Here is a 12296-nt window from a genome sequence, read left to right as displayed (position 1 = left end):
TTTTCAGTGCCTATATTTTTTTGTCTTTATATTTCTATGGTAATTTTTTTCCTAGGCTATCTGTTCTTTTTTCATGGTGTCTTGTTCTTTGCTTAGCATTTTGATCCTTCTTTTTGGTTTCCAATTATCTAAAATATACTGATTTTATATTCTCTTTCAAATTTTATTCTATTACCTTTGGTTTGGGAACTCTAATCCTTCCAATTATTATGTCTGCTTATTTCTGCCTGTGGTGGGTTATTTCCTTGTGAGGTTTTATAATTTTTTATTATAAGTGGTGGGCGTTTATTTTTCTATGAGCAGCCATTGCAACCTGGGGCTCTTTGCATTTACTTTTGTCAGGTGTTTCAATTAGGGTCCAGTCAGGAGACAGAAACCACACCAGTAATTTGAACATAATTAACACAAAGAATCATTAATGAGTTAAAGGTGATTACTAAAAGGATAAAAGAGAACTCTGAAGACTACAGGAATAGCATTGCAGGGAGCAGCTACTGCCTCTAGAGTTGAGGGAGAGGATCGAAGGATGAAAAAACTTGAAAGAGCACTGCCCTTTCGCCCACCCCCAGGCTGAGACTCAGACCTCGTCAGAGAGGGTGGGCTGCAGCCCACTGACTGGTGGAAAAGTCCTCTGAGGAGCAACAGATCAGAGCTGGTCCACCACTGGCAGGCCAAGGCTAGAGATCAGGGAGCTGACTGCCAGGTGCTGGTGAGCTGGGGCCAGTGAGCTAGGGCTGGCGAGCAGGGAGCCGCCTCTGGGTGCCAGGGAAACTCACTGGATGGTGGGTCTCCTACACTGCTGGCAAGGATGCTGCCTGCTAGAAATCTGGTGAAAATTGCTGAATAAGGGACACCACTTGGTCTCCAGCACACCACTGACAGCTGTACCATAGGTTCAGGAAAAAAAAAAAAAAAAAGATACCAGACCAGAAAGAGGAGCTCCAGCTTCTGCTATGCTTTGCACTGTTCCTCCAGCACCCTCACTTGACAAAGCCTAACATTACACTATCTGGCAAAGGAGAAATGTTTACAAGGTCCATTATCACAAAGCAGGGCAAAGAAAGGTAGACTTAGAGCTGAGAGGCAACAAATTGATAATTGGCACATCAGGTTCTTGAGGAGGTATAACTGGGCCAGGACCAATTTTTTACTTTGATTTCATAGTTTGGGATTATCAAACTATGTGGGTAGTATAAATGTGGACTTCAACCCCAGAAGAGGTGTATCCCTTGGATTTTGATTTTTTAGGGAGACTCTCTCCCCTTAAAGCTTCCCATATGGCATCGGCCCACTCCCATGTGTCAGGTAATGATACAGACATAACAATGTCCACACAAAAATCCTTATATGTTTTAGTACTGAAAGAATTATGTTATAGATTAATCAGATAACTGAAACCTATCTAGAACCTCTCATTGCTAACAAGGCCAAATTCATTACATGGAACAAAAATCCACAGACAGAATAATAAAGTATCTCAAAGAAATATAAGTGTAATATCCCCAGAGATATTCTAGAGGAAACTGCATGAGGGAAAAGATATAACTAGAACTTTTAGAAATGAAATATATGATCATTGAAATAAAAAGCTCAAGAGATGGGCTAAAAAGAATAACAAACATACCCTGGTACAAATATCAAACAATCAGAATATACACCTAACCAGTAAGACTTGGAACAGTATGCCCTAACAGTGTATACTGGCTTACTTTCAGCCTTAAAGACAGATGAAGATTGAGCCAGGAGATTTTTCCAGAATACAGTGCATAGGAGCAAAGAAACAAAAAGTATAAGAGACACATCAAGAGACATGGAAGATAGATCCAGAAGTTTAAATATCCACATGATGGTGATTCTTCACGGATAAAACAGAGAGAGTGGAGGGGAAGGAATAAAGAAATAACAAATGAAATATCATCAGAGTTCAAGAAAGATACTAATCTTCAGGCCACTAGGTTCCACTAAGTGTACAGATGGAATTTTTACAAAATCCTCCACCTAGATACATTATGGTGAAAATTTGATCTTAGAATCAAAGAAAATCCTAAAAGCAATCAGAGGAAAAATAAATTGGTTACCTATAAAGAAATGAGAATAAAATTGGTAACAATGGATGCTATAAGACGATATCTTGAAAGTTCTGAGGGAAAATCATTTTGATTCAAGGATTTTATACCAAGCCTCACTAGCATTCAACATTGAGGGCTAAATGAAACATTTTTGTTGAGCACTTCTAAATTGTTTTTCCCAGACCATGAAAACTGCAAAATTTCTCAGTTTCTGGATGTGTAAACTATTTTTGAAAGAATTATTTGAAGATGTACTTTGGCAAAATAAAAATGAGTCAAGAAAGAAGAAAAAAGAAAACAAATCTAAGTAAATATTGCTGCATTCTGCAAAGAAAAAAAAATCAATAGTCCAACTCAATTCCCAGGTGATCTGAGTACGTGAGGGGCACAGGGAGAAGAGGACACTGAGTGCATGGTCAGCTTCTTACTTTGTGGCAGTAGGGTGTGGAGTTAGAGAAAAAGATATAGATATTAATGCCACAAGTTTATGAGAAATAAATTTAAATAATGTAACAGGAACAATTATATGAAAGAAACAGAATTACTCAGTAAATTATTTGTAACACTATATTTCCATTATGGCCTGTTAGGTAGGCCCATCTGAAAATGGTCCCTCTATTTAATCTCAATTTGAAAAAGGATTATTGGAAAAATAAATAACAGCTAACATTTATTGAGCAGTTACTTTGTGTCAAACACTGTTTTAAGTACTTTATATATATTATTTCATTTTAATCTAAAAAAATAACTCTATAATATGGAGGAAGGGCCATTATTCCTCTTTTACTGGTGAGAAAACTGTGATATCGGGTAGGTAAATAAATTGTTCAAATAAGTCAGGATTTGAACTCAGGCGGTCTGATTTCTAATCTCCTTCTTATATACTAGTTTGCTGTCATATTGACAGAGCCTTCAGCTTTACTAATTTTTTAATAACTTTTTGAGCACCTCTGAATTCTAAGGCAGTGGGTGAGTAAAGGAGGGGAGGCTAGTTAGAGGCGAATAAAACACTATTCCTACCTTAGTTTACCCTCTTGCAGTGAGTGAGTATATAGAGAAAGCAATATGATACAGCGTTAAGAGAATGGATTCGGGCATCAGACAGAGCTGGGGTTGAATCTTCGCTCTAGCACTTACGAGCTGTGTGCTCTTGACCAAATTACTTAATCTTTCTAAGCTTCAGTTTCAACAACCATAGAATGGGAATAACAATAGTACCTACCTCACTGAGTGGTTGTGAAGATTGAGATTCCTGTGTAAAGCACTCAAGTTATTATTTTAGACAACAATAGTGTATCTTGGGAGCTCGCAGATAATTTCCAGTTGAGGAGACTGAGAACACTTGATGAGAGAGAGAATATTTGAGCTAGGTTGTGAAGAACAAATAAAATGTTCAATAGGTAGAAATGGAGAAAGAGGTCTATTCAGGCTGAGCTAACAGCATAAGCAAATGCACAGAGGCAGGAAATTAAATTGGGTCAGATCATACAGTACACTAAAGGAAATATTAGTATATAAAGCTTGAACAGTGGCTTTGATTTGTATTTTGACAAAATAAATGAAACAAGATTATGAACCCCCGGCAGACAGAACTTCTTTGATTTCCTCCTTTATTTTGCCACCCTGTGTCCCATTGAATAGAACTGAATGGCACAGAAGTTACATGTGTTTCACATGCGTTGGTAGGCTAACCCAATGTCTGTACCCATCTGCTCTTGCCTTTGTCTTGTCTCCATTCAAGAGGCTACAAAAAACTTGGTTTTCCAGAATCCCTCGAAGCCAGTAGTGGCCATGCTTCACAGTCCAACTGATGAACTACAAGCAGAAATCTGCTGGAAGGATTCTGGGAAAGTTTTGCTTTATAATGAAAAGGACAAATATCCTGGGACCATTTCTTTTTCTCTATTTCATGCCATGTCTGGAGTTGCAGCAACCATCTTGTGACACTGAAGTTATGGAGCAGAGGATCCTGATACACTTGAGACATTGAACCAATTCCCCAGCAGCCACAAATCTCCAGACACCTTGTTATGTGAGAAAAGGGAATTGCCATCCACTGTTAGCCACAGTGTCTGTTCTTGCAGCCCAAATCATTCCTAGCTGATACAATGGGAGATAGTCTGGCTTTGAGAATTTTTGAGAATAAAGTAGAACTGGTTTTTACTCAGGCAGAGTTTCATTTATTCTATTTTTCTCAAGTCAGTGCCCACAGTCCTAATGATTTTGAAACCTAATCTAGTATTTGGCTGAGGTCTAGAACTGGGAAAGTCTGTAAATGGCCTGTGACAACTACATACCAGAGACAGATGGGTTTAGTGTTCGGTGCCTCTACTCATCAGTACAGGTTTCTGCATGGTCTCTTAAATCTATTATTTATTCTATCTGGAAAAGTGTTCTGTCGTCAAAGAGAAAATGCTTTGACATTAAATAATGACCTACAATATCAGAATAATTGAATGCAACATCCATAAAGAGGAAATAACTGACTGATATGAAAACTCAGCATGACAGAACTGTTACTTTGCTGCCAAATATAAGTCAAGGTAGTCTAACTTTTCTGCAGTGAAAAAATTGTTATACAGCGATTCCAAGGGATGATAAATGCTTAACACAATATCAGATTTCAAGGTATAGATTCATCCAGATGCATTTTTATATCTTGGTGGCTCTCAAAGTCAAATAGCTTGGATTTGATATAGTCTAGGTTCCGATACAACAAATCTATTTCCAGTCGTTTGGGTTGGCAAAAAGATAAAACTCTGAAAAATTAAGAAAACAACTATGAATGGAATTACTGAAGAACTGACAACCTCTTAATATTTGGCAGTCTTATTTTAGACGCTTGGTTTAGTGAATACTCTGCTATACCACTAGCTAGCTCTTGATAGTACCTAATTCAACAGTCTTTTGAGAACGTTCAGAGGAAGTAATTTTGGCAACCTTCATAAATATCAAACAAAAATCAAAGTTATAATTCACATTTTCTTGAGGAGCATTGTTTTCTCTCTAAATTTTGCTTTTAACTTAGAATTGGGAGTTTCCTTGCCTTTTAGCTCATTCTATCTTATTCGAAAATCTCTAGAAATAATGAGCTAAATTTTTTTGAAGTAAAAATGAATTCTATACAAATCTTTCCACTGGTTAATGGGAGAGGTAGTCCACCTCAGGTCTCAAGCACCCTTGCATGGCCTTGCTAAGTGCGCCATGCTAAGGCCTAACCATCCCCTGGTACTCAGTAGTTTCTATAGAGTCACGTATAGAATTAAGTTGGTTAGGGTGACCAAAAGATGACTACAATGTGACTGTTTGGTCCCTGGGAAGGGGGGACTGGCTTGTTTAATGCTTGCTACAAAACATGCCGAGCTCTTGGCCCTGGGCTCCTCAGCTGCAGGTCAATCCACTATGTGTGTAGCCTATCGCATCGTCTCATGAGACTTGGGGGCATAGGAACTGGCACTATTATGCTGATGCTCCTACTGTTTTCTATGCTGTAATAAAATGTTTTATTCTGAGTTATTGAATCTCATTATCAACTTTTTTGGCATCTGTGGAAGTAGGGGTTTGCTCTGGGTTAGCCCAATCAGACAACCAAGGACAAGCCTGCAGTGTAACACAATCAGGTTCATTGACACACTGCAATGAGGGAGACCACACCAGAGGAACCACAGGGCATTTCATCAAATGAAGAAAAAGATAGAGTCATTATAGAATTTGGGGGAAGGGTGGAGTTTAGCTGAAATTTAAATGAAGCAGTGTTTTGGTAGGCTCAAAGCAAGGCTGTGTGTAAAGGGATCAACATCACCTCTAAGTTGCAGTGTAAACCCTTGGATCCTTGGAATCTACAAAGTTAGGATATATGTGGAACACTGAATCTCTGCACCTAGGGTGGAAATTGTAGCTTCTTCTCTAGGTCAAAGTGACAGATCCTCCAGGCAAGAGTGGGATGTTTTATTCTTAAAGATGTATTTTCAAATAGCAAAGTTTCTGATATAGTGTATGATTTTTTTTTTTTAGGAAGATTAGCCCTGAGCTAACTGCTGCCAATCCTCCTCTTTTTGCTGAGGAAGACTGGCCCTGAGCTAACATCCATGCCCATCTTCCTCTACTTTATATGTGGGACGCCTGCCACAGCATGGCTTTTGCCAAGCGGTGCCATGTCTGCACCTGGGATCTGAACCATTGAACCCAGGGCCGCTGAAGCAGAACGTGCGAACTTAACTGCTGTGCCACTGGGCCGGCCCTGATAGTGTATGATTTTAGAGAACAAAGTCTGTCAGCGAATATGGCAGCAGAAGTCACCAAAGAAGGCGGTTATTATGACATTTTACACCTGCAGCATGTCCTTGGGAGAAATATTATTTCTTATTAGCTGTGCAGTCATAATTTGAAAACCCAAGATTCAGATATATATTTTTTAAAACCAGAGTAATAACTAACAGTGATTTTCAGGAACTTAACTTAAAAAAAATAAGAAACTTTCGTCAAAATTATCCAAGAGTTTGCTAGAAGTACAAAGAGTAAAGAGAATATTTTTGGTCTTAACAAAGTTATGTCCTATGATTTTTAAATAGGTCATAACAAACTTCTGTTATCTAGGCAGAGAATTAGTTGGTTGTTTTAAAAAGAAAACCCAAATCTAATTTTATTTTTTTGGTATATCATCTATATAGTAATTTGCAGCAAGGTATTTTATGTGCCTTTTTAGATAAATAAATCTATCAACATCGATAGATATACCCTAACTTTTTTTTTTTTTTACTATTTATAGGCCTTTTAAAAATTAATCTCAATATACTTTCATAACAAGGTAAAATTCATATAACATAAAATTAACTATTTTAAAGTGCACAATTCAGTGGCATTTAGCACATTCACAATGTTGTGCGACCATCACCTCTATCTAGTTCCAAACATTTTCATCACCCCAAAAGGAAACCCTGTATCTGTTAAGCAGTCACTCCCTATTCTCCCCTCCCCCCAGGCCCTGGCAATCATTAATCTGCTTTCTGTCTCCATGGATTTACCTATTCTGGGTATTTCAGATCAATGGAATTACACAACATGTGACCTTTTGTGTCTGGCTTCTTTCACATAGCAGATTTGCAAGGTTCATCCACGTGGTAGCACACGCTAGTATTTCATTCCTTTTTATGGCTGAATAACATCCCATTGTATGGATACACCACATTTTGTTTATTCATCGGTTGAGGGACATTTGGGTTGTTTTCATCTTTCAGCTATTCAGAATAGTGCTGCTGTGAACATTTGTGTACAAGTATTTGCTTGTACCTGCTGTCAATTCTTTTTTTTAAATTTATTTTATTTTTATTTTTTTATTGAGGTTATATGGGCTTTTAACATTATGTAAATTTCAGGTATACATTATTATATTTCAGTTTCTATCTAGATTGCATCGTGTTCACCACCAATAGTCTAGTTTTTATCGATTATGATACACATGGCCTGTTTACCCCTTTCACTCTCCCCCCACCCCCTTTTCCTCTGGTAACCACCAATCTGTTCTCCTTTTCTTTTTTTTTTTTTTTTTTTTAAAGATTTTATTTTTTTCCTTTTCTCCCCAAAGCCCCCCGGTACATAGTTGTATATATATTCTTCGTTGTGGGTCCTTCTCAAAGGCCCCTGGTACATAGTTGTATATTCTTTGTTGTGGGTCCTTCTAGTTGTGGCATGTGGGACGCTGCCTCAGCGTGGTTTGAGGAGCAGTGCCATGTCCGCGCCCAGGATTCGAACCAATGAAACACTGGGCCGCCTGCAGCAGAGCGCACAAACTTAACCACTCGGCCATGGGGCCAGCCCCAATCTGTTCTCCTTTTCTATGTTTATCTTCCACATATGAGTGAAATCATATGGTATTTGTCTTTCTCTGACTTATTTTGCGTAGTACAATACTCTCAAGATCCACCCATGTTGTCACAAATGGCACAATTTTGTCATTTTCTATGGCTGAGTAGTATTCCATTGTGTTGTTTTCAATTCTTTTTGAGTATATATGTGGGAATGGAATTGCTGGGTCATATGGTAATTACATGTCTAACTTTTTGAAGACCAACCAAACTGTTTTCTACAGCAGCTGCACCATTTTGCATTTCCACCATCAACTTTTGGGGGCTCCAATTTTCCATACCCTCACTGACACTTGTTATTTTCTGTTTTTTTTTAATAACAGCCATCCAACTAGGTGTGAAATGGTATCTCATTGTGGTTTTGACTGGCATTTCCCTAATGATGAGTGATGTTGAGCACCTTTTCATATATTTATGGGCCATCTGTATATCTTCTTTAGAGAAATATCTATTCAAGTCCTTTGCACATTTTAAAATCATCTTGTTTATCTTTTGTTGGGTTGCAAGAGTCCTATATACATTCTGAATACTAGACCCTTATAAGATTTATGATTCAAAAATATTTTCTTCCATTCTGTAAGTTGTATTTTCACTTTCTATTTATTTTTGATAGTGCTCTTTGATGTACAAAAGTTTCTAATTGTGATGAAGTCCAATTTATCTACTTTTGCTGCTTGTGTTTTTGGTGTCATATCTAAGAATTCATTCCCAAATCTAAGGTCATGAAGTTTTACCTCTATGTTTTCTTCTCAGAGTTTTATAGTTTCAGCTTTTACATTTAGATCTTTGATCCATTTTTGAGTTAATGTTTGTATAAGGTAAAGGTCCAATTTCACTCTTTTGCATGCGGATATCTATCTGTCCAGCACCATTTGTTGAAGAGACAACTCTTTCCCCACTGAATGGTGTATATATATACATTTTTTTTCCCCTTTTTGCTGAGGAAGATTCACCGTGAGCTAACATCTGCTGTCAATCTTCCTCTTTTTGCAGAGGAAGATTCACCCCGAGCTAATATCTGTTGCCAATTTTCCTTTTTTGTATGTGAGCCGCCACCACAGCATGGCCACTGACGAGTCAGGTAGGTCCATGCCTGGGAACCAAACCCAGGCCGCCAAAGCAGAACATGATGAACTTAACCATTAGGCCACTGGGGCTGGCCCAACATACACATATATTTCTAAACTCTCACCTCTATTCCATAGATGTACGTTGTTGTTTTCTTGTTTAGTGACTTTTCTAAATTATTTTTGTAAAGTCTGTATTCTTTGTCATACGTGGCCACCTAAGTCTCTGTTCTGATAGCTTTGTGGTCAGTTAGTGTTTTGACAGAGTTTCCTTAAATACGTGGAGAGAAGAAAGGGAGGAGAAGGAGAAGGAGGAAGAAGAGGAGGAGGAGAGGACAAGGACAAGGAGAAGGGAAGAAAAAGAAAAAAACCCCACTCTCCGTGTCTTTGCAGATTGGCTCAGAGTTGGAGCACTTCTTCAATGCTCAGCCAGGCCATTTACAACTCTGCCTTTGCCTTCACATCCTGCTTGTGTGGAATCTGAAGACCAACCAGAGGTGAAAGCTTAGGGCCTTTTCAGGGTTTTTTTGAGCACGCATCCAGCCCTGGGCGTGCATGTGGCCTTCTCAATTCCCAGGTATATGTGGGAGCTTTTCAAAGTCTTTTATTTTCCCATACACCTCCTTTCCCAATCTCTTCCTTCCAAGGCTTTATGGTCTGTCTATTTGTTGTCCTGACTATTGTCCCTTGCCCCAGGCTGCTACAGCCAATACCTGGGCCTTTAAAAGCTTTTGGCAAAAGCTGGTGGGGGAGCAGCCCCAGGCCTAGTAATCCTCTTAGTTGAGGGAAACAAGGGTAAGCCTTGTGCTGGGCCTTTAGGGAGCTGCCGGACAAGTCTAAACCCACAACCACAATTATTTGGGAATAAGGTCTATATTGCTCTCTTAGGCTCTAGCAACCTGCACCAGGAGTATGGGCTGCTATCCTCAGGGCTGCCACCAATCTAGGGTGTGGGGGATCGTAGGTGGGCAATTTTAAGTGCCACTGTGCTCTCTTTCCACAATGCAGCAGCTTTTGTCTTCACCAAGCCTTCCTCTGGTTGTCACATGTGTTTGACTAGATTCTAGAGTTGCACAAAAGTTGATTATGATAGTTTCTGCCACCTCATTAGTTGGTTCTGCAGAGAGATGCAGCCCTGGAGTTCCCTACTCCGCAGTTTTCATGACATCACTCCTTAATATACCTTTATATAAATGTGTTTGGATGTAAATATATAGCAATATAAATAAACAATAAAATTAAAGGCTTCAACTTTAAATATAATTAGTGTTATCACATTAAATAAAATATGTATTATGTTGAAATTACTATTTTAACAAATAATTTCCTTAAGTAACAGATAAATCCTGTCCATTTTCTTGTACATATATTCATATTTTATGTAATTATTATATTATGTATAGTATTAATTGCTTTTACTATCTCCTTTATCTACATAGCCAACTTCAGTTTTCTCCAGACCCAGAGAAAACCACTAGACAGGAAACCAAGAACCATCTAGCTAATTTTCCCTGAATACACTTTTCTTTCCCCTGCTTTTTTCTCCCCAAATCCCCCCAGTACATAGTTGTGTATTTTTAGTTGTGGGTCCTTCTAGTTGTGGCATGTGGGACGCCGCCTCAACATGGCCTGATGAGCAGTGCCATGTCCGCGCCCAGGATCCGAACCGGCGCAACCCTGGGCCGCCCAAAGCGGAGCGCTTGAACTTAACCACTCGGCCACAGGCCAGCCCCTAGCCTTAGTTTTATATAAACCAGAACACTGGCTTGCATTAATTCTATAGATTAAAACCAGGAGAAGACATTCTTCTTACCTTGTAATCATAGTAACAAAGGCTATTATTTAAATTTACTTGTCATATATTTTTTAAAGTGAAAGAAACACAGTTTATTAAATCTTTTCTTTCTTTCTCAGACATTTATGACTATCTGTACCAGATATTCCTAGAATATGCACATAATGAAAGAATGAATTTTTGATCAATTATCTTTAAAATTTCCCAAGTGAGGAAAAGAGAAAAAGAAAAAAATGTAAGAGGAGAGAAGGCGCCAGTTTTAGAATGAAATGATCACTGTAAAAGTGAAACATCCATTGTGACATACAGTCATATACCCACACCCAAAACAGAGTCATTAGAGGTGTTCTAAACAATAACTTGGGGACTTGATAATTTTCTCATCATACCATTAAAAAGCCAGTACTTATTCATACTCAACATATGGAAAAAATAATGAGATCTCTCTCTTTCAGGCAAGCCAGTCTCCTCGTGAGTTTTTTCTTTTTGTCCTGAAGCATCTCTCAGATGAACAATCTTATTCATGTCAAAGTTGCCCAGAGCGGCCACTAGAATTCCAAATTGCCCTCAGTGAAGTTATGCCAGAAGTTAGTGCAAGTTTATTAACAAACAAACCCATGAGAAATTGGCTGACCCTCGGTCAAACATAAAAATACGACTTACAAATGACTTGGGCCCTGAACTCAAATGTTAAGTCACTTCAACTGCTGACTGGAAAAATCAGCAGCCTCCTGGAGGGCAGAATATTTACAAAGACCTCTCCCAAAGCCAATTTCTCCTAAGTTCTCAAACAACAAACAAGATGGTGGACACGCCAAAGATAGAAGATGGTGTTAGAAGCCAAATTTCACCAGAGAATACGAAAGTCTGATTAGAACTCTAAAATCCCAGGAGACAATTAACAAATCTGACACCAAAGGGCCAAAGAGATCATCAGAATCCTGATTCAGTGCAAAACCCATGTAATCAGGGATAGATAAGCCTCAAGTGGGAGAGATGCAAGGGGCCACAGATGTGCCCGTTATTAGGAGTCAACAGTCCTGGTCCACGGCAGTGAGGGTCTCGGCCACATCTTGGTAGAAACTCCAAATTGTCCTAGCCTAATCAGCCCAAGATCACCAGGGACAAATCTGTAGTCTGACAAAATCAGTTTTTATTGACCCATTGTGGTGAGAAACACGAGACAGCTTTGGCCAACGGACTGGGGAGCTGTCAAAGACCTGGCTGGTGTGTGTGTGTGTGTGTAACTAGGGAGCAAGGATGAATGGCAGCAGCTAGGCTGTCTCACATGCCTTAAGCTACCATGCAGACTACTGAGTTGGGACAGAATTATGCCCTCAGCTACTTTGGATTGCTGTTTCAATGACTACATTATGGCCAACCCAGGAAGATTTCCCCAAGGCTGATGAAAATCCTACGGAATACCATGGAAAAAGCCATTCAAAGCCTGAGTGCTGTAGGTGCTCCAGACTGACCGTAAAGTGGACAGAACGACAGCCCC

Source organism: Equus przewalskii, chromosome X, assembly GCF_037783145.1.
Source record: "Equus przewalskii isolate Varuska chromosome X, EquPr2, whole genome shotgun sequence".
Taxonomy (NCBI): domain Eukaryota; kingdom Metazoa; phylum Chordata; class Mammalia; order Perissodactyla; family Equidae; genus Equus; species Equus przewalskii.
This window is presented reverse-complemented; position numbering follows the sequence as displayed.